General features: G+C 35.7%; 1 protein-coding gene across 20 annotated transcripts in view; it reads left to right on the top strand.

Moving 5' to 3' along the window:
- Positions 1–21,284, top strand: part of pex5la (peroxisomal biogenesis factor 5-like a) — a 139,268-nt gene that overhangs the window by 28,456 nt on the left and 89,528 nt on the right. For 5 of the 20 annotated variants that reach the window (XR_012407990.1, XM_073954190.1, XM_073954188.1 and 2 more), the window contains exon 2: positions 15,571–15,650. The exons of the other annotated variants lie outside the window; for them this stretch is intronic. The gene's annotated coding sequence lies outside the window, so the exon portion shown is untranslated. The remainder of the gene's footprint in view (positions 1–15,570; positions 15,651–21,284) is intronic. 20 annotated transcript variants of the gene reach the window in all.

The following is a 21,284-nucleotide window of genomic DNA, read 5'->3' as shown; positions in this document are numbered from 1 at the left end:
ATGCATTTTTTAGCTTCAAATTTATTTGTTTTCCAGACATGTTCCTTTAAATTCAGTTCATATCAACTGTACTCAAAATGACCCACTTATGGTTTATGAAATTCAACAAAAATTTAACAACTTCATCCACATTGAGATCCCAATACCCTGAGAGGGCTTTAAAAATAGATCAACACTAAAAGTGTGAAAGTACATTCAAACATATTAAGTATGTCTATCATGTAAACTTTGCAAAAGCAATATTTTAAGAGTATTTTTCAAATATCTTGAGTTACAGGCATTGAAACCTCCACCTTTTAATTTGTTAACTATTATATTGCCGTAATGCACAAAAATAGCTGAAGTCAACAGGATTTATTGAGGAAACCTACAGTACCAAGCTCTATGTCGCAACAATGTAATGATGCAATCGTTATCCTGAAATCATTTTTTACTCCCCTGTTTATTTGGCTCTAAATCTTTTAAATCTTTTTCGTAATTTTGAAGTTATTGTTTTAAAGAGTGGGACAGCTGTAAGAAAGAATTACTAATAGCTTTTAATGTTGAATAAGGTTTGATTTTAGTTCTAACAATTTTAAGTTTAATTAATTATTTGTGATGTATCAGATTTTAGTATAAATAACACTGGTTAAGACCAACTTTGAATGTTGCCTTGAAATTTGGTAGTGCTCAAAAAACTTTAGATGCAGTATAACAATACAACAATGTATTACAGATATATTACAAATATATCTATACTTTATTTATTACACAGTTTAGAGTCAATTTTAGCTTGTCTAAAACTGAGAACAAAATAAGAGCAACAGTTTTCACATTTTCCATGCAATTTTCTAAACAAATGTTGATGGGCTGTCACAACCAACTATCATTTCTCAAAGACACATGGCAGAGAAATTGCCTGCTACACTAGTGTCTGAGTTGAGACCAGGCAGCAACTGATGAAATTCAAGGCAATTGACCAAAACAACAGGAGGCATAGAGGTGTAGTGAAATTTTTTTTAAATAATAATAATAAAAACTATAAGAACAAAAAAAGAAGATATTCTGGAAGTAAAGCCTAAAATACACTTTAAACCCAACAGTGAAAAATCATTAAATGGAAAAAGCATGATTGTAGACATTATTTTGACTTAAAACTTGAACTCACTGAATTATGAGTGAAGTAAGTTTAATTTTTGTGTCAGCTCTAATGTTTTAATTTAAAACAATTTATTTAATTTATTTGTCAAACATTTTTAAAATAAAGGTCAGTGCGATGCAAATTTGTTGGCATCATTATACTTTTCAAATGATCTTCTGTTTGTTTTACAGAAAAAAAAGACATTCAGTTTTAAAATAAGTAAATGATGGCAGAATTATTCTGTTCTTGAGTAAACTATCATTCAAACATATAACATAAATGGCTAAAAGTGTATTACAATTAGAAAATGATAGCAATTGAAATGACCGTTCAGTGTTCTTTCCATAAATCAATGTCCAGGTGAGTTGTCCTTGCTCCCGGTGCATTGGTGGGCATGTGAAATAGCTTTAATGAGTCTGTGGTGTCGCTTTCCTGGCGGAGAATGGCACTGGTGGTCTCGTGTGCAGCTGTGAATACATCCAAATGATTTCAAAGCAATCTGACGTGGTGCCCATGAAAACAGAGGGGATAAAGCCAGCACCGGTATCTGGCCCTCTCAGCATTACGTGTGAATGGTTTCTGCTCTCCTAATCTGTTTTCCAGATGTGTGGCTTAGAGCTGCCATATCAGGACATCAAGCTTCCAGACAAAGCTGCCCTGCTGCCAGCCAAGGCCAAGCCATTCAGCAGGGGTTATGACTAGAAAGCGCCCAGCTGGTTAATGCCGGTGTCTCAGGCAAAGCATAACACCCAATCAAAGCTGTCTTCCCATTACAAATGTGGAAGGGTTCAGGCCACTTTGTTACAGATGTCAGAGGGGATTATAATGAGATTGAGGCCAGCATGTTTGTGATAGCATGTACTGACTGTCGTATGGATTCTAATCCTGAGCATATTTCATGTCTAACAGGCTGTATGTGTTCATGAGACATGGAGTAACTGTAGGAACCAAAGGGGTCACATGAGATACATGGTTGTTTTTCTCTCATGGTGCAGATTTTATATTAACTTTAAACTTTTTTTTTGTGCTGAGCTAATCATATTTCTTGCAAGCCTTCACAAAATTTTTAGATTTGTTTTGCTATGTTTCCCATGTGGACCATTGGCCTTTATGTAGTCTTTTATAATGGATACTGTCCTTGTATAATGTAAGCAAAACCTGATTAACAGAAAAAGGCACTACTACAACGCTCTTTAAGGGGACCTCATGTAACAGAGGCCCGCTAGTGAAGTGCTGTGCAGGTAACCCTCACTCGGACCCACTCCCATGCAAAAAGTCGCCGGTTCGATTCCAGCTAAGATTGGGTTGGGTGGTGTAGGACCGGTGGGGTTACATTAGTGCCATGACCCGGATGGGAGTAAGGTTTAGGGGGTGAGTGTAGCAGAGGCCAGCTAGTGAAGTGCTGTGCAGGTAACCCTCAGTCCGACCCATTCCTATGCAAAAAGTCGCTGGTTCGATCCCAGCTCAGATTGGGTCGGGTGGTGTAGGACTGGTATGGTTACATTGATGCCGTGAACGAATGGGAGTAAGGTTTAGTAGGGTAAGTGTAGCAGAGGTCAGCTAGTGAAGTGCTGTGCAGGTAAACCTCACTCCGACCCACTCCCATGCCAAAAGTCGACGGTTCAATCCCAGGTCAGATCGCGTCAGGTGGTGTAGGACCTGTATGGTTATATTGGTGACGTGACCCGGATGGGAGTAAGGTTTTGGGGGGTAAGTGTAGAGGTCAGCTAATGAAGTGCTGTGAAGGTAAACCTCACTTACTCACCTAATAGAGCAACCGTCTAACTTCCTACCCCAACATTTCTCTTAAACCCAATACTCACATGAAACAATGTGCATTTTTGTGTGATTTGTGAGCCGTTTGAGGATCAACAAAAAAAGTCCAAATTGACAAGCATTTCTATACTTTAAGACATTTGGTCCCCACTACATGAGGAATACAAGTTACACACACACACACACACACACTCATGCATGCAGTACACACACACAAACATCCTTTTGAAATTGGAAAAAAAGTGAATATTCCCAGCTATCCCTCACAATGCCAAAAGCAAGTAATATTTAGAGCCCTAAAGGTGTTGTTGTGAGATATCTGTGTGCAACTCTCATACTCCATATTGATTAGAACGTTTGCAAAGCCTATTATAATTCATACAATGTGCGGTATGAATTGTGTATTTGTTATCTTAAGGGGTTATTTTTCTACCAGAACTCGTTAAATATTTTGCAGCTACAGAGCAAATATGGACTTTCTACTGCCAATAGTTGTACAGAAACACTACTGTGATCTGTGATGCACAGATGCTGAATGAAAAGGCACGCACTGCACTGTTTTTGTCTAAGTTTGAGCCAGTATGAGTTGTACAACTCTTGGTTGCCCCTCATGAGGGAATCAAACAACTAAAGTAGATCATCAAAACTGAGTGTGTTGCCCTTAAGCACTATGTTTTCCCCCTCACTGGCCCAGAGCTAAAACAGATATTTAACCATGGCATCTTAAATCTTTTATGTATCTTTAATGCAAGTTCTGTAGCTATCAAACTAGATGCAGTGTACACTGTTAGACCTTACCGGGTTTTTTTTACAGTAGAATACTGGCAACACTGTTGCCAGCCACTCACTGTAAAAGTTCGGTTACAGTAAGCAACTGGCAACGGTGTTGCCAGTTAATTACTGTAACTGAACCATTACAGTGAGTGGCTGGCAACAGTGTTGCCAGTTTTTTACTGTAACTGAACCGATACAGTGAGTAGCTGGCAACAGTGTTGCCAGTTAATTACTGTAATAGAGCAGCAGTGGTAACTAACTGGAAACTGTGTAGAGTTAATTACTGTATTGTAGTTTTACAAATCACAGCATTATACTGCATACACATTAATAGTATGTCATATATAGTTATTGTAGTGTTACTAAAATTAATCAGTATTCTTAGCTGTTATTTAAAAATAGAAGGCATAAAATTTTTCAGACAAATTTATTTTATTGTTTTGGCACCAAACAAATAAATAACAGAAAAAGTATAACAAAATTAAGAAATCAGCAGATATAAATATTGTCTTGCATATTGCAGGTCTGCACAGAAAGGCTGCGGTCACATTAACGTTTGAGCATGCAAAATTCTGTCATACTGCACTGCGAAGTGGAATTAAACACAGCGAGTAGTGGAATTAAACAAAATAATTAGAGATTGAAAAAGTAAGCCAGAGAAGTCATGTTTTGATCTTTGATTGGTCTCAAGCAATCACATGATGTGATTTCGCATGTCAGCGTTCTCCATGCTTGATCTTTCCAATGATACGAATTATGAAATTTGTCGCATGAGCTATCATTCCAGGTCTGCAGTACTCACATGCGTATGAATGGAAGTCTATAGAAAGAAAAGTGCAGTGTGACCTGGACTTTAGGCTGTAACTCTAATTAAACACACCTGATCAAACTAATTAAGGCTTGTTAGAAATCAACAGGTCATGTTGAAGCAGGGTGGGTACTAAACTCTTAACATTAAGTGGTTCCTTTTTCTAAGCAAATCACTGCAAATGTTTAAAACAAAAATCCTAATCCATTTCGAGATGTTAGAAAACCTCTTGAAACAGGACAAGTTTTGAATTATAGTTGATTGCAGGGAGTTTTATTTCAATCAGAATGTACAACTACTTTTGAATGGCTGTCAATGGCGAAACATTTTGCCCGTATATATGGTGTAATCTACCAGCAGGGGCAAACTGCCAAGGGCTAACCAACCAAATCCTCCAGGTTTAACCAATCTAAGCTGATTACAGACCAGTTCGAAACATGATAGCGGATGATTACTGGGTAATCAAGCAATCATGGCATCTCCCACATGACTTAAACTTTATTGCACCCCTTATGATTATTGCATGCTTGAGGACCTCAAATAGAAAGCTGCACCAAGCTGAAAAGAAGGAAAGAATATTTACTTAAATGTTAAATGCTGCTATTATAACACGTATCACTGCCACTTTTGCTTTTCGTGCCAAAGTAATGTGTATGTAATACAAAACTGTATACTGTTACAAATTATTCAAATAATGAAATCTACTAAAAGGGTAATATATATATATATATATATATATATATATATATATATATATATATATATATATATATATATTTACTTTATTGTGTCATAAGGAATTGCCATGCAATTCACGCAATTCATAATTTTTTAAGTCAAATGATCAATTTTTTATTCTTTATGCAGTGCCAGGGAAGTTGCAAGTGTTTTTTTTTTTAATGATTAATGATAATTGCATATGCCATTCTCTGCTTTGGCTAAGGTAAATGGGAATTTTATTTATTTATTTTATTTTTTGCTGAACCATATGTGTTTTAAAATGAGGTGGCAAACTAGAGTTCATTAACGCCATGAAAATTAACTCCCCTAAAATAACTGTTGCATTAATAAATATTCATGAAGTGTGTGCAGACTCAAACTGAACAACTAGATGTTGCTGGTGGATTTAAACATGTACTGTACAGTATCAGAGCTCTCTCTCTCTCTCTTATTTGTGGTCTAAGAAATCACATGGATCAAGGTCCCTGTTGACTCATCAGTGCTGCCAGATCTTTCTAGAAAAACAGCAAATAAGAAGAACAGCAAAACAACCCAAAAACTTAGCCCAACAGATATAAACAAAAACAGCGCAACTCGTGCCTACTGTATTAACTTTACAAACTAGATTGCTTGAGACCAAAATTGCATAATAAGCATTACGTATAATAATGCAAATTTCAAAATGCACTATGAAGTAGATATTAAACCATAAACAAAACAAAACGCCTTTGTGGATGATGGTTTTGCTATAATGGCTGAGCAAGCAGAGTGTTTAGTTGCTCTAATGAGAGACAACGGAACAAGGCTCTGGCTAGTGTAATATTGTGCCAATAGCAATTTCCGGAGTGAGTGGTTTTGTCTACACAAATTCTTCTGGTCATACTTTATTTTAAGGTAAACTCCTCGCTAATAAACCATTAACTATGACTTTTGCCACAATTAACTTCTAATTTGCAGCTTATTAATAGTTATTAAGGTAGTTGTTTATGTATTAAGTAGGATTAGGGATGTGGAATGACATTATGCAGAATATGTATGTTGTAAGAACTAAAGAACAGCCATTATCATAATTATAGGCATGTAATACACCACTAGTTATTAATAGTCAGAATTGGTGAAATCGAAGAAGACTTTTCAGTGTTTAAATGTGGTCATCTTTTCTAAAACAGAAAAGTGTATGTTGCAGCAGTACAGTATGCCTTTGCAGAACAATAAATTGTAACAAACTAAATAATTTATTACTGTCAAACAAATGCAAGGATACATATCAGAATAAAAATGTGTGTGTGTGTGTATGTATGTGTATGTATATATGTATGTATGTGTATGTATATATATATATATGAAGATTTGATGCTATGTACACACACACACACACACACACACACACACAATATATTAATTTGTGGCTTTGCCTGTTTTTATGTTTTAATGTGCACAATGCCTCATCCCATTTCAAAAGCTGTTTAGTTAAGCAATACTATTTGGATGATTTTGATTGCTTCCCCAGCAGGCACACAACATCATAACACGTTATTATTAGGTTAGATTTAGATCATGACGTCAGATGAACAAAATTCAATTTCTAGCCAGCGTCTAAGGACAAAGTTTTTTGACGTCCAATAACGACGTCAAATTACATTGATATTTGGTTAATTTTAGGTTGTGTTGGAAAGTGACCAAAACCCAACGCCTGATAGATGTCATGGTGGTAACATCCACACAATGTCAAAGTGTAACATGATTAGACATTGATATTTGGTTGATTTTAGGTTAATTTTAGGTTAGACATTGGATATTAACGTCGATCTGACATAAAGTTCTGAAGTCAACCCAATTTTCATTTCCAAACAAAATGCAACGTTCCATAGACGTTGGGGTGCGTTGGGGTACAACATAAATATGATGTCATGTTGACGTCCTGTGCCTGCAGGGTCTCTTGTTGAAATTACCTGCACAGACTGTTAAAATTTATTAATCTACTGTAGTGTGTAAACTTACAGCATTGACCTCAGGAACGCTGTACTATCATGTGCTACATTCTCTTATGTTTTGTGCCAACTGTGCCATATTACATTTTGTTATTTGTCATGCATTTACATCCTATACTTCTTCCTACTGCCTGTGCGAATGATTTATCCTACAAATTTTTATTTTATTTTCACATTCCAAGAGATACAGCAGCTTTTATGAACCTGTTTGTGCACCTCCACAATCACTATGACACACGCTGAACATGCCCAAACATGTCCTCTTTTACACACATACACATGTAGAGATGTGCAGGAGGGGTCATGAGATCAACACCTGCTACCTTGAAATATAAAACACCTTTGACCTTGTCCACCAATCAAAGGAAGCTGTTTGGCGAATAAAAGCATCTACACCACTAAGGAAAGAAAACATGTAAGGCTGTACCTTGTGGACATGTGGGCATTCATTGGCCATCTGTTATTCTACAGTAACTAAAAAAACTTACAATCCATCATATAACATCTGGTCAAAACAGAAGGAATCATTTGCACTGAAGATTGTATTGTTCATGTAGTGTACAGTCCAGTCCCAAAGGAAATCCAAAAACAAAAATTCTGATAAATAATGTTACATTGGATTTTCAAAGTGAAATGTCCAGCAGTGAGTGCTGCAAAAAACACGTTCAGTTTTATAGAGTGGTACAGAAAAGACACCAGAACCTGGAAGAATGATTCACCCTTGATTTCCCTAAAGATTTTCATATGGGGTTTTATAATTGGATTTTTCAGTTAATGAGTAAAATAATGTCTGTGGTAAGCATAACTTTAACATTTTGTTCTTCAAGAACAAAACTGCACAAACCCAAAGACTTTTCTAGTGACTTCTTGAAAGTGTATGTTTTATAAAACACACATATAATATAATACACATATTTTTATATTTTCGATATGAATGTATATGGTGGTTGGGGCAAATGTCTTTGACAGTGATTACCATTTCGAATTGAATGGAACCTTTAGTTTCTTTGTTTTATTGCTGAGCTACAAAAAAGCCAGCTGAAATTAAATGATTCATAAATACTGTAAATCAATCAGACTTTTGAAATTTAAATACTGTTAGCAAACTTCACAAGACATCTGCGAATAAATCAAATAAGCTTGAATAAAATATTCAGCATTGAACTTGTGTTATAAATGATATATAAATATAAATGTTATAAATTTTTTACTGCAATAAGTTCATTATAAAATGTTAAAAATGATACTGCATTAGTCAATATGATTCAAAACAATGTTTTTTAGTTATTTTTAAGGTAACACTTTATTTTGATGGTCCATTTGAATATTAGTAGACTATCTGCTTAATATCTGTTGTTACAGTTCCATCAACAGACATTTAACTGACTAAAAGAAACTTTGCAAGTATATGTCAACTTAATGGCTGAGCACTAATCTTAACTCTAACCCCAACCTACTGTAACAGTCTACTTATAATCTAATGAAAATGAGTTGGCATGTAGATGCAATGTAACTTAAATTCAACAAACGGATCATCAAAATAAAGTGTGACCATTTTTAAATATTAATGAATAAATAAGAAAATTACTCATGGCAAATTTTATATATAAAGCTTGACATATATTCGGCCCACAACCCTCAGTCAAGTTTGCTTTTTGTCCCTTTATAGGAAAAAGTTTGGCCACCCCTGATATGGAGCAAAATCTCAATGTACTGTATTGTTAAAGGTGCAGTAGGTTTTTTTGTTGTGCTGGTTGAAAGTCTCTTCACAGTCCAATAGTAATGATTACATTAAATTATATAAATGTATTTTTATATTCTGGGTAAGGCATAAAACAAAAAAATGTTCATCCAATTAAATAGAGTCAGACCGACATCTCCCATAATTCCTATAAGCAGCTCAGTCTGTCGGTCAGCAAATGTAGATTCGGACTTCAGCACATCTTTTCACACAGATCCGCCATTTGGGCGTGCCCCTCTGCTGAACAATGACAGCCTTCCTATAGTGTTTACCATGCTACTCTAAATATTCGCTTTGAAATAGCATGAAAGTGTGACTAAATAATTATTGTAATTCCTGCATGGCGCTGGCATTATAATGGCGAATGACATGAGCTAGTGGGTTGTCTGTCTACTGTTGTGACGCGGTGCGCGTGCTCGCGATTTCAAGGGGTATGGCTTTGAATCACAGCCCCTCCCTGCCGTCCAAAGATAATATGCTAAGCGGTTAGCATTTTGGCTGATCACCTACTGCACCTTCAAGTTATGTTTAGCACAGCCTTTAAAATTCTTTTTAATTAAAATCTTAAAAAAAATAAATAAAAACTTACATTTTTTTTGGGAGCATCATAACAAACCTTAATATGTGAAATAAAAAAAAATTATATATATTTTTACTTTTATTTAATGTTTAAAATGAAAATCCAACTAGATTCACTTTATTTGGTAAACAAAGCAAGTCTCTCATATAATATATATCTACTAATAGTTAGAAAATATTACTGTACAGACTGCATAAATTAAATGAACATTTTCATATTAGTTTATAATATTACTGTAATTAATTTAAAAACTGAATAAATATTGATTTACACACATTTACGCAAGTAAATAAACAGAATTAATGATGGGCTTAAAATCTGCGGAAAATCTGCGGATTTCGTGTGGGCCTACTCATGGGACTTGTACCTGAGTGTGACAAATGATGTGCTACTAAGCAAGTTTACTTATTGGAAGATCAGAAATATGGAGTTATGTTGTATTTATAATAAAAGTGTTTTCAGTTTCTAACTGGAACTACACCAAAAAAAATCATTATTAATCAATAATCTGCCAGTGTGTTTCATCATTTCTATGAACAGATATAAAAAATGTAGATGTTATAATGACCCAAGTGTTCATATGTGTGCAGGTATATGCATTCATTGATTCAATAAGCCAAGGTTGAAAAGTACCAACAGATGTTACACGCTTGAATGGGCTTTTCTGTGCTACAGAACCTCAAAGCAGCAATGGTCATGAGCATTAGAGACGCTTGGTATAGCATCATAGATCTAGGACATCAGCCGGTAGAGTTCTCTCGTGAGAATGAATTGGCTTTCCTGCCTTTAATAAGTCAAGATAGTCAGGCTAGATCTAGTGGAGGCAAGACAGTGAGAGAAATCCAAAAGCGACACAGAATAGGAACTACAGTAAGGTGAATTATTGTCCACACAAGCCCAATAACAGGGCAACAGTTCGTATCGGAATCACCCTAATCAGAACTGACTCTGAGGTGAGAGTGTGCTAAATTTAGACATTAGCTTTGTTCCAGAACCTGCCTTACTGACTATTGCATACATATTGTAAGCTGGTGTTTTGCTTGTCCCAATAGTTAGCATGAGAAGCTAGCTTGCAGTTAAGCTTATTAATCTATATTTTAAAGGGCTGAAACCTCGACAAATGTTTAGTGTGACAAACATGCTCATTTGAATAAACAATTGTTAATGCATCTGTTCACACAGACCAGACGTTTGGATACTGATAATACACTGTGTGCATGTGATAATGTCTGCAAATCTGGCCAAAATGTTAGCTAAGCACTGCAATTAGTTAAAATAGAAAACTAAAGTCATCCTTTTGAAATATTCTTGAAATTTTCCTTATTGGTGGATCACTATATTTTGGAACAGAAGTTATGTTGTGTGCTTGTGTGTGTGTTTGTGCTGCATGGTACATTTTCGTTGGCTATGACTAATCTGTCTACCTGGAAGTGTGCTAAATGCCCTGAAAAAAGACCCTGTAGAGAACTTATAAAATGTCTTACTCTGAGGTAATTATATAAATTAGCTGTCCCCTGCTCCGCTGAATGCTTTTACAGTTTTAAATAGAAAAAGACAGTTGGCATTTAAAATAGACATAAAGGGATGTTACCTGTTTAGTCTGACCCTCCAGACACATTAGATTTCAAAGCATTCTCCCGTTAAAACACCTTATTTCTAGAACATACAATTTCACAGTTAGTTAAGAGCCAGTATTTGTTGTGGTTATAATTCACTGTAGCTTTAATTGATGACAATCTTGATGTTTCAAAAGTAAATATCTGATCGTGGACCTCAAAACTATAAAATTATACATCATCTGAAAGCTGAATAAATAAGCGCTTGCTCTTCTTGCATTAATCTACCAAAGGCCAATGTCGACTGACTAATCGCCTGACTGACTGACCAACCATCAGATACTCCCACCCACCCCTTTCCCTATACCCAACTGATTGTGTTTTAAAATGCAACTTATTTTTACCATATTTTAAGATTTTACCACACCCTAATATTTACTTTTTTATTATATTTTTTGTTTTTTGTTTTTGTCTTACTTGCTTTCTGGAACCTGTCTGAGTCTCAAGTTCACCAATGTGCACTGCAAGAACTGGACAAACTGGTAACAGTGGAAAGCTATCCATACGGAGGCAAGCGGTCAGCTGCTAGCCTGAAAAGGAATGACATCATATCGCCCCGTAGTATTCATTTTAAAAATGAAATGCAACCATACGTATATCTGGCTACAATCCCAACCCAGGCTCATTCTGAAAGTGTAGTCCAGCGGACGTTTCTGGAGACCGCGAAATACGTCTTAGGAGGTACGTATTTGTGCAGTTTTTGTTTTCAAGAATCCGCGAGAGGCTGCTGTGTGCGCTTTTTTGTATCTCGAACGTCTCTTGCGAGTGCCGTTCGCGCCCGTGCTGTTCTCACGTCAACCCACCAGAGGCCGCTGTCTGACTGACCGAACGATTGACTGCACGACCGGCCAATCGGCTGACCCACCCTCCTCCTTCCCTAACCCAACCAGTTTTACCGATTGACCCGCCTGCCCGCCTGATTCCCTAAACCCGAGCAACAGTTTAGAAAAGCCGTCTAGAAAAAGAAAAGCCCTCATCTGTTTTTCGGATTTTACCTCGTTCTCACCCTGTTATGAACTCGTTCGCTTTATTTTTTGGATTCTGTTTTTGTCTTACCTGATTTCTGGAACCGCTCTTCCCTGGACTTGAACCCGGACGCCTTTGTCAACTCCTCCTCTCTGCATCTGAAGTCCGCCGATGGACACAATGAGCTGACCGAACAAACTGATTGCGGTGGGAAAGCCCTCCACACGGAGGTAAGCGGTCAGCCAGCAAGCGCGAAAGGGAACGGCATCACATCTCCCCGTAGCGTCCGCTTAAAAAAATTTAATGCAGCCATACGTACCTCCCAGGACGTATTTTGCGGTCTCCAGAAACGTCCATGGGACACGTTTTTAGAATGAGCATGGGTTGCATTATTCATGATCTCCAGAAACGTATATAGGGCTACGTTTTCAGAATGAGCCTATCTTGTACAAAAGGCTTGTAAAAACTTGTAAAAACAGCAACACTTAAAACTCCAATGTGCCCTATAATGTGTTCAGTAAAAAAGTATACAATATAACAATATAAAATAAATATAAAATTTTATCAGAATTATTATTACAATATTTATTGGGTGTCTGTACTATATCAGTATTGCATTACCTTTTGATGTACTACAATAGCTATGTTTCCATCCAAAAATGCGAATTAACTTTATGTGCAAAACTTGAATATTGCATAAATGACGATCCAACGAGTCGAGTAAAAGCGAAACTTCCTGATTATCTGGAGCCAAATATCAACAGTAAACATAATTTCTTAGTACCAAATAAATACCAACGTAAACGCACAACACCGTGCTATAGCAGTGGTATGACAATTTGCTGTATATTGCTCAGGCTAGGTACCCTTATTCAGGTAGAGATATATGCATGATGTAATTGTGCAAAGCTCAGTTTCTGTTCAGAAGAATGTGCCCCTAGCAATTCCACAGCATCAGATCATTGTAGTAATAAGGCGCTCAATGAGAACTGTCAAGCCCGGGAAAAGTTTGACAATGTGCAGCTCTGCAACTTTTTTGGTGACTGTGCACTCTTTCACTACTCTGCCTTTGTTAAATTCAGGGAGACCCCATAAATACACTGGCCATCTGTGAAAGTCAAAGACTGTAAGCTTGCAGAAAGGCTTTGCTCATCTGTCTTGCTAATGTGCAAGTGGATGCAACGACCTCAACCCCTCCCGCACCAGATTTAGAAAGAATAATGCCATGCTCCTCTGGTGAATTTTATTTTCAACAGCGCACCTGCCTGGCTCACGGCCCCCAGAGACAAGATTGTGGTTTAGTGGCACAATGATTTTTTTCCCATCTAGCAGCCAATGAGAGCAAATCTGTGACTAGCACTATGCTGACGTTAACAGTGTTAACCATGGGACGGTGAGGCCCAGTTTCTCTTTGTTGTAAACCAGAGGAAGCGTTTGTCATGACATTGTGAGTCTAGCCTTTCGGTAATGAGCTGAGTAAAACAGAGCATTTCAGTTTATACTAAGGTTATTAATGTGAGACAAAGTGTGCCATTTCTATCACCAAACAAACTTGCGAAAATCATTGCTTTTTAAGCAGTCTGACAAACAGTCTTGCTTGAAAGCCACACCATTGATTAAGCATCATGTGTTAGGGAAATCTAACCAAAATAATCCCTCAACAAGACTTCTGAGTTAGAAATAACCCTATCAACCCCACAACCAGCATCTAAAATGGTTGCTCAGTCAATCAACAGAAATGGAACAACAGTAATTTATAGTTTATTAGAACTTCTGTTTATCCGTGCATCAATAAACTCAGTGCTGCACAAAGTAAGAAATTAATAATTTATTCAGCATGGTAACATTATGTTCCCACTATACAAAAAGGTTCCATTAGTTTATGTTAGGTGGAGTATTTACTAAAATGAACAACGCTTACACAACATTTATTACTCATAGTTTACACATACTAATGCATTATTAAAATCCAAATTCATTCTTGTTAACATTAATTAATGCTGTGTTTTCATTAACTAAAATTAGCAAAGGTGAAAAAATACTTTAATGTATTGTTAGAATGCATTGATACAATCTGTTAACTGTTCTTTAATATAAATAGAAGCTATGTAGCTTAGGTAAAGGCAAAAATTCTCCAGAAGTTGTTTTAAGAGAATTGGCCCTAAAAATACATACATGCAAATAATAATATTTCTTTATATTTATATTACAGATTACTAATGAATGAGATATCTTTATGCCACCAGAGTAACCTAGTTTGCTCATGATTTGTGTTGTGAAGGACTTACTAGGTATACTTGAAACTTCCAGGGCTCCAGGTGACACCTAAAATATAGTCTTCATTATATTAATACCAACCCAGGCTCATTATTGATTTGTACCCCTATTTAAATTTCTGGAAACCGTGAAATATGTCCACAGATGTATGTTTTTTTGCATTTTTTATTTTTTACCAATCCACCACAGGCTGCTGTGTATGCTTTTTCAGACCTCAAATTTCCATCCGTGTAAAGTGTCATTCATGCCTGCTGTTTTTGTGTAAATCCACCAGAGGCTGCTTTTGACCTACTGACTGACTGACTGACCGACTGATTTGCCCAGTAACCCTCTTCTCTAAACCCAACCAATAATGTTTTCAAAAGCACTGATTGACCTGATCATCCCCTTCCCTAAACCCAACTGACGTTGTTTTCAAATGCAATCCAGAAAATGAAAAGCTCTTGCGGCTGCCTGATTTTTACTACATTTTCAGATCCATGTTCTCACCATGTTATTTACTTGTTTACTTTATATGTCATACCGCCAATAGCGTTCATTTTAAAGACGAAATGCAGCCATACGTAGCTCTGACTACATAATTCACGCTCCCCAGAAATGTGCATGGAGTACATTTTCTCAATGAGCTTGTGTTTTTTATACTCAACAAAGGGACAGACAAAGATGTACTTGGAGTTGTGGTGTATAAATACACAGACAGGAATTAATATCAACCTCTGTAGGTTTTGTAGTTGATAGGTTAACTATATATCCAGATAAACCTCAGTAAGAGCTGAGTGATATGACAGTACAATATATACACATTAAAACTGTATTTTAAACTTTTAGTATTCAGTTCAGCTTATGTTTATTGTATCTGTATTCTATGGCAACTTTAAAATTGACTTTATTATTGTGCCTACATTGTTTTTTGATTAAATAAATGGACCATCGCTAAGCATAAGAGACTGCTTATCTACTCTAAACTCCATGAACAGTAGTGTGTGTGCATTTCAGATGACCATGAACTTGAACTGTGTTTGTCAATAATAAAATGCTCATACTAAGGCTTGTTTATAGTTGCTTGGCTATGATATGAGGAGTATTTTAGCATCAACAAACGACACATTTAAGCTTTAAAGCTACCACAGGTTTCTCATGAAAAAGATGATTCATGCACATCATCAGGAAGACCTGAAAGACATGTTTTGTTGTCTCGCAGTGATACATGAGAAGCAGGATCAGAATGAGAATGATTCATTGATCTCTACATTGCCGGAAAGGAAACACAAGACTTGTAAGGTAATTTGGTTCATCGCACCTCAGAATGGCCTATATATTTTTCAAAGAGCACAGAATTGAAAAAAGAAAACCTGCACAGATGGAAAATGATGTATAGACTGACACTAAATGACAAGCTAAACGTAAAGATTTGTGAGTTAAAATGGGGATGTAGAAGCATGAATCGCATTGCTCTGGGACACATTCTTTATATGTGTAAATTCAATGTTAGACCTGTAGTTAATATATACCTCAAAATCCATATGAGATTCAAACACTTCACCAGCTCTTTGACTAATTCATTTACTCTGGTGTAATTCAATAAAAGACATACTTATGTTTTTCCTTAATTGCTTTGGTATAATAGCAGTTGTTGTTTATTGTTTAAAAAAATCAATTCTGAAATAGATTCTTGCAAAGTTGATGTGCGGGTGGCTTTGACAGGTATTAACAGCTTCACTGGAGACAGCACCAGCTCTTTCCACAATATAATAGAGCCACCTAGCAACCACCCACAATGCCCTAGCAACCATTTTCTAATGTCCTGTGCTAGGCGATGATGGTGGTGATTTTCTACAGTGAAGCACCACTCACGTTTTCTTTGCAAACTTTCAAAATGTAATGTGGAATGAAATTGACAGCTTTTTCAATCTGTTAGAAATGATTACACCGCAAAATCCCATTTCTAATAACAGAATCCCATAAGTGTTCTCAGCAGCAAGAAGATATCCATGTAAGCTGTTCCTGCTCTGGACAGACACATGGCAGTGCCAGACAACACAGCTTGCCAAATCCAGAGATTAACAGTCATTTGGAAACTTTTGGTTTCTCTGGTCTTTTACAACACACACAGACACGACTAAAGAGACTACATGTGTTTGTTTGTTTGTTTGTTTGTTTGTTTGTTTGTTTGTTTGTTTGTTTGTTTTTCAAAAATGAATATTCAGGTCTTAAAATTGTTTATTGTGCTCATCTCCATCTCTTCAAGTAAATAAAATATATTTCCCAAATTGTATATAGAACATAAACTGTATAATATATAAGGATTTACTATAGTGACAATCAAGATGAAATATTCTAAGCACATGATGATTTGACGATTTGATAGATTATATCTACAATCATTCATAAAATAAAATCAATATATTTATTTGGTAAAACTTAAGTTTAAGTAGCAACTCTCACTATTAACTATAGTGGCTTATTATTTGCATATTATTAAGATATTGGGTATTTATTGTTACTTATAAAGTATATATTCAGCATGATCTTATTCCACATCCCTAATCTTATCTAATATCTAAACCTACTACTTTAAGAACTATTAAAAAGCAGCAACTCATGAGTAGGGCCAGATAGAATCTGCTGACTTTTTTTTTGCTATTTTCTGCGCAGAACTTGCATGTTTACAATGCAAATGCAATTAGATCCACTAATTTGGAAAACAGGGCAGCGTAATGACGCAGTGGGTAGCGATTTCACCTCACAGCAAGAAGGTCACTTTTTCAAGTCATGGCTGGGCCAGTTGGCATTTCTGTGTGGAGTTTGTATGTTCTCAAATTGTTCACATGGGATTCCTCTGGGTGCTCCGGTTTCCCCCACAAGTCCAAATACATGCGCTAGAGGTGAATTGGGTGAGCTTCATTGTCTATAGTGTATTTGTGTAAATGAGTTTGTATGGTGTTTCCCAGCGATGGGTTACAGCTGGAAGGGCATCCGCTGCATAAAACATGTGCTGGATAAGTTGGCGGTTCATTTCGCTGTGACGACCCCAGATTAATAAAGAGACTAAGCTGAAAAAAAAATGAATAAATGAATGTATTTGGTAAACAAAGCAATTCTCTCATATAATAATAGATCTACTAAAAGACAGAAAATATTACTTTACAAACTGTATTGTAAATAAATCATATGAACATTTTTATATTAGTCAATAATATTGAATTAATTCAAATACTGAATAAATATAAATGTACACACTTTTACGCAAGTAAATAAATACTCAATGATGGGCTAAAAATCTGTGGAAATCAGCAGATTTCTGCATGCACAGATTCCGTATGGACTTAATCATGATTTTAATTAGGCTAAAGTCATGGTTAATGGTTTATTAATAGCAAGAACTGTACCTTAATATAAAGTGTGGCCTATTTTTATGTTCAAATAAGCTGTTTTCCAGGTGAAAAAGCTAATTTTATTAATTAAATTATTAATTACACTTGATCCCCAAAAATAAAGGTTATAACAAACACAAATGTTTTATTTATATCTATTTCATTCACTTATTGATGACATTTGATTAATACCTACAGTACCTGTGCAAATCTCATATTTATAAATTATTTCAAAAACTGTCTCATTTGCTTTAAGCAGGAATTCAAATGGTAACTCAGATGCTTTTTTTAGAGATGTACTTTTATGTCATATCCCTGATGTACAGAGAGAATTGAGAGGAATTTCATGTCTGTTCTGGAAATTGTATGTAATTTACACCATCAAGAGCATCAAAGAACATCCAAAAGCCTATAAGAGGCTAAGCCTCAGTCTCTTCCACGTGAACAGTGCCATCATTTAGACAACTCCCTATCCTATACCTTTACACCTTTAAGATCCAGCGAAAAAATTTGGTCTCGTGAGACACAGTTTGTAGGAAATGTTCTGACCTCAGGTTTCACATTTGAGGACAGCTTTTCTATCCAGAAGTGCACTTTCCCTTGGAGACCAAAGAAGATTCATCCTACGACTACTCCTGTGAGGCACCACTAGAGAGTATCCTCCCAAAAGCCAGAGGAGAAAGTTAGGACACCCATTAATTGGAGACCTTAAGACTTGGGCTGGCTAAACAATGACGATAATAGGCTTTGCTGCTACAGAACAGGGGATTTGAAAACAACTGACTGTTCAGGGCATTCGCAGAGTCCCATAATACATTCTGAAGGCTTCTGATCACCAAAAACTGGTCATGCATAAATAGGGTGTTGGATCATTACCTGCTCTCCGCCCAATCATTATTTTCTCATTAAACACCCAACAACAAATCATAAGGAGATGATCAGGTCACCCTGCAGAAATAAGTGGTCTCTTTGACTTTCACTGATACGTTTAGACAGGAAATGTGCAGTTTGCATATTGTAGATTGTATATGGAATTTCTTTAAGGGGTCAATTACAGGTTTTCTGTAATGTATATTCTCAGTAATGTACCATCGGCTCTGAGAAACGAGCGGTGCCTTTTCAATGACCATTTACACTGAATTGAATGCCCTTGTGGTTTCGTATAACACATACGAACATGCATACGCCCCTCAGGAAAGAGGCAATGCAATTCAATGCAATCTCCCTTTACCTTCCTCTCCCTCTCCTTCTCACCCCACCACAGTTTTTGCATGCTGAGGCATGAACCAATTATTTCACATAAATAGATTGGTTCCCATCCGCATGTTGTTTATCATTCTGGGTTAGTAAATTTGTTTGTGTCTCCATAATTATTTCTCCATGTAATATTTTCATTGCTCTCATTTCATTTTTTGATAAGATGGCACATGAAGCCACTCTACAGCTATCAACGGGGGTAATTAAAAAAAACAGACTTATATCTCCATGCGCAAATCAAAACACAAAGATGAAAATCTTAAATTACTTCGCATTCGCACCACCATGCAATTACTCTAAAATATTACAGCCATAACGAGTCTCAAGGGCACCCGTGGCGTTGCTGGAAGGTACAGGGCTCCCTCTACAATGAAATCAGCATCTGGCCCATGTAGAGGAGGGTGTATAAGGACAAAACGCAATTTAGTGAAATATTTAGAATGATATAAGTTCAGAATGACGGTAGCTCATCCTATGTTTTACTAGCATTTATTTTAAGCATTTATTAAAGAACTAAATAAAAATGCTGTTATCTGATTTTTGCATAATGTATAAAATATATAGCCTATGTATTTGTAGAATGGTTGTACTCATTTATAGTAGCTAGACTCATTGAAAATACATGCCTCAGCTTACATTCTTACAAAACACAAAATGTGTTGCTAATGTTACACATAGTTTTTCCCGTATTGTATATTGCTTTTATTTATTTTATTTTTGGAACTGTAGATTGGTGAGGCCAACATGTATGGTTACAAATCATAGACACCATTAAGTTGTTTTGTGATTTGTAATTGTTTTTTATTTTACAGAAAAACTGTAATCAAATGCATGCTTAAGTACGTTTTTTGCAGTTTTGACAAAAATGTTGGCTGAAGAAGTATGTCCAATGATCCTGTGTTCTATAAATGAGTACAACTAATCAACAAATTCAGATGATGATTCTTCATTGAAGCACGTTTATAAACACAACACTGATGACCCATGTCCCCAAACTATTCTTTTTCTTCCACTTGTTTTAATTACAGTTGGCAACACAACGTGGCGTCTTTCTGCTGTCTGAACATTGTAATAGGTAAAAACAGTTTTTGACCAAGTCTTTCTCTTGAATTAATGCTGAAAACTCAAAGGTGTCACAATGTATCGACCGGATCAGACATTCAGTCTCCACACTGGAATTTACATAAGGATCTCATGGCCGTGACGTACAGTAGATTAAAATTTTCTTTTCAAACTGGAAGAACAAATTTGCCTGAAACTATGCAAAAACAATCAATTTTCATCTTTTTTTTTTTTTTTAAATTTGTGTCTTAATAGTGTTTTTCGCAATGTGGGACACATATTTGAAAAAAAAAATGTGTTTTGGTGTTTCCTGATCCTTTAAATGCAAAATTTTATTACAATAAATTTTTACCAAAAACATTTTACATTTTACTTATGTACTTCTAGATGTAAACCTTTCTGTTTTGAGTTTTGTTTAGTATGACCAGTCATTGAGTTCACATAACTTAATTCTATTAAGTACAAAGAACTTTCAATGATAATTGTGTAAAAAATCCTTAAATAAATTCGATTGTGTTTTATGCAATCTCATAGCATTTCGTAACTTATTGGTTTAGTGGCTAATTCGTATGAATTCGTACAATCTAATTTGTACAATTTACGATTTGCTCATCACCCAATGACGATTAGGGTTAGGGGTGGGGTCGGGAGCCATGCCTCCTTTTTAAAAAAGCACAACTCGTACAAATTCATACGAATTAGCCACTAAACTGACAAAATGTAAAATATTTTCATTTCTTTGTTAGATTAGGCTGGTTTTATGTGTAAATTTTATGCAATTGTTCTTCCTTCAAAATATCTTTAATTGATTAAGCAACTAAATATTGACCTGTTTATGTTTTTTATTTAGTTAAATTATTAAATCCCTGTCCAACCTAAATGAAATTAAGACTCTCTAATCTACAAGTATACAAGTATTTTTATTATTATTTACTTGTTTAATTTTTTAAGATTTGTTTTGGTATTCATATATCGCTGTTACAGTAAAGTGTTTAAATAATGCCAATTAAAATTGAATTAAATATCCCAATTGTACATAAAATATCAAAATCAAGACCATAATGTACAAAATACACTTGCTCTATACCCCCAAAAGCTTCACACCCTATTTATTAAAAGTAGTCTACAATTCTTAGGTACTGTATGTTGTCTCATGCCTGATTTCTTCTCATTTTTAGAATGTTAGGCAGAAAAAAGTTATTGAACTTCAGTTAACAAGTCT

Source organism: Danio rerio, chromosome 6, assembly GCF_049306965.1.
Source record: "Danio rerio strain Tuebingen ecotype United States chromosome 6, GRCz12tu, whole genome shotgun sequence".
In the NCBI taxonomy this organism is placed as follows: Eukaryota; Metazoa; Chordata; class Actinopteri; order Cypriniformes; family Danionidae; genus Danio; species Danio rerio.
Note: the sequence above shows the minus strand (reverse complement) of the source record. Positions and strands in the feature narration are given on the sequence as shown.